The sequence below is a fragment of the Medicago truncatula genome, chromosome 6 (assembly GCF_003473485.1).
Source record: "Medicago truncatula cultivar Jemalong A17 chromosome 6, MtrunA17r5.0-ANR, whole genome shotgun sequence".
Lineage (NCBI taxonomy): Eukaryota > Viridiplantae > Streptophyta > Magnoliopsida > Fabales > Fabaceae > Medicago > Medicago truncatula.
The window spans coordinates 13144568-13147602 of NC_053047.1; the positions used below are offsets into that span (position 1 = coordinate 13144568).

The 3035-nt window shown below is 31.5% G+C and overlaps 1 pseudogene; it reads right to left on the reverse strand.

Annotated features, from left to right (window-relative positions):
• Positions 1-641: 641 nt before the first annotated feature.
• On the reverse strand, positions 642-2183 carry LOC25496110 (short-chain dehydrogenase reductase 3b-like; annotated as a pseudogene).
• Between the last annotated feature and the right edge of the window lie 852 nt (positions 2184-3035).

The window sequence follows — 3035 nt, forward strand, 5'->3', positions numbered from 1 at the left end:
TTAAAGAGTCCCACATCAAATAAGAGATGGTCTAAACAAGTATTTATAAGTGAGGGTAACTATCACCTTACAAACCGGTTTCGTGAGGTTGTGTTAGAGCCAACCACAATTTCTAACCGGTAGTTATCTAGTTTCTATCCGGTTTCGTGGTCTAACCATGTCTTTTGAAGGCATGTTAATAACCTAGTGGATGCTCAATGGCCTAGCCTCATTAGGTCTTTCTTTATTAGAGACCTTTTAGGCAAGCCTAACTTTAGATTTACTTTCTTGTAATCTTGTTTTCTATTAATAATTTTTTTTTTTTACTTTTATTAGGAAAAAATATCATGAATTTAATTTATATGTGGCATATTATTACATAATAATCATTATTTCAGTAAAAATACTATCAATTATTTATTAAATAATTGCTATGGGATATACCAAAAACAAGATCCTGTGAGGAGGGATTGCAATAGTTATAGCCCAGAATCCTAAACACAAGATAAACAAATGTAGAAAGCAAATTGAGCAAGAGTACTATATATGTTATAGATCTAACCATTAAAGTTACTTGTATATTTTTTGAAGTTGTAAAATCCAATAACTTTTAATGGTAAGTTCTCTAACATAAGATCCCTATGTTAAACATACACAATATCAAAATCCAAATCTAATGCAACTAGGAAATTCCAAGTAAAAAAGTTTAATCCTTAACAAGCCAAAATGGAACTTATATTTTTTGGTGGTGGCCGGGGTTCAAACCCTAGACCTTGCATATATTATGCATTGTTCATACCAACTGAACTAAGCTCACAAGGACAAATAAAACTTATATTAAACGACAAAAGATGCTCTTCTCAGCATATGGTGTGCCAAGGAAGGGCAACAAAGTTCAAATACAACACTTCACCAAGAAGAAGCGAAGTAAAAACATCTAACCAGTGTCCAACTGTCTAAGCAATTGAAAGGACACAATCGAAAAGTTTAAACCGTTTGTTCTATATTATGAACCACAGAGAAACCACCATCAACTACCAAATTATGACCACTAATGTAAACAGCTTCATCAGAAGCAAGAAACAAAGCTGCTTCTGCAATATGCTTAGCCTTCAACACAACACCCTTCAGATTACCCTTAGAACATATGCTAGCTTCCACAACTTCAGGCTCAATTTTGATCGGTGCACATGCGAAAGGTGTTGCAGCTCCAAAAGGCGAAACACTATTAACTCTTATTCCATAACCACCAAGTTCACTACATGCTGCTCTTACAAGTCCCAAAAGAGCATGTTTTGATGCAGTATAACCACTAGGACCAGTTCCACCGGTAGAAGCCGCCACACTACCGGTGCATATGATCGATCCACGAACATTTTTGGCAACCATAGCACGAGCAGCGTGCTTAATTATAGCAGCTGTACCAATAACATTTATATCTATTGTCTTCTTGAATTCATTTAGATCGAATTCGAGTACGCCCAATAAAGAGCCTTGTATTCCGGCATTGCTGAACATGACATCAAGTTGACCATGTTTTTCCAAAGTGAAATTAACAGTTTCTTCAACCTGTTTTTCATGCTAATGTCGCAATGATGGTATGTCACTTTATTTGAACCTATTGAAGATACAACTTGATGACCTAATTCATCTTGAATGTCTACTGCAACAACAAATGCTCCATTTTCGACGAACAACTTCACTGCGTCTTTACCAATTCCACTGGCTGCACCAGTGATGATTGCTATCTTACCCTCTAACCTAAATGTTCAAGAAAAAATAAAATCAATGTCAAGTAATCAAAATATATAGATAAAGAAGTGCAAATTAGAATGAACAATGTTCAAGAAAAACTAATTTAAGAGGGACAAAGATATTACACCAAAAATGATAATGCATATATATATATATATATATATATATATATATATATATATATATATAGGCATAGGGATACCTTTGCTTCATCATCAAAGGTAAATGAGAACCCTGTAAATTTATGTTTGATGAGCTAACCAAAACACTTGTAAACAAAGCTCTTTGTGTGAGCTATATCCTATTTATGGTGTTTTCATGGAAGAAATAAACAAAATAGTTTAATTAGCTAGTTAAATACGTGTTTGAAGATTGGAAGACACATATGTGGTGGCACCAAGTAAAAGTAGGAGGATATGTCTAGCAATTTATTTAACCATGGACTTATACAGTATAAAGAAAACAACCCATGTCAGTTCTTTTAGGTTAACTTTTTCTTTCAAAAAATGTTACCAATTTTCAATACAAATAATATGTGTAAATATATATGTCTGGTTTTATTCCTTTATCATTTAAAGAGTGTAACAAACTAAATGAATATATTTATACTTACTTTTTCATTATCCCAAGTATAAACCTAAAATGATTTTTCTATGATAAAAATTGTTGTTGTGTCATTAAAAAAAAAGAATTTAGATTATTTTTTTTCTATTATTGGTGTCATTAAAATTGATAATCATGGTTGGTTTGGTTTGTTATAACTTGAAAAAAGCAAACATTTATATTTTTAAATTTAATCAAAATCAAAATTTCATAAAAAAACATCATTCATAATTTTCAAACGATAACACAATAAAAAAAGTGGAAAGACGGACATGTAAGTGTCCTTCTTCTTTTCGATAGTAACTATAAAGATATTTCTACAAATAGGAAAGATTATTTAACCATGAACTTATACATAATAAACTATACAGATATTTCTAAAAATAGGAAATAAATTCCACCACCAGCTTAATATTTGATTAGTCATAAGCATGTGACATCATGAGGAAAAGACAAGCACCAGATTTCGTTCCCTTACTAAATAAGAATATTTAGTAACTTTCAAATGTAATAAACTCAACAATTTTTTTTTTTAATAAATTAAAATGGAATATAATAAAATCAAGGGTTTATCCTTCCAACACAAGGCGTACCGAAAAGGATAGCCAATAATTACTAAAGAGTCTCGGTCGGAAATAAAACAATTAGCCAGTCTTCATACATAAAAATGAGTTCTGATACCAATCATAAAATTTGTA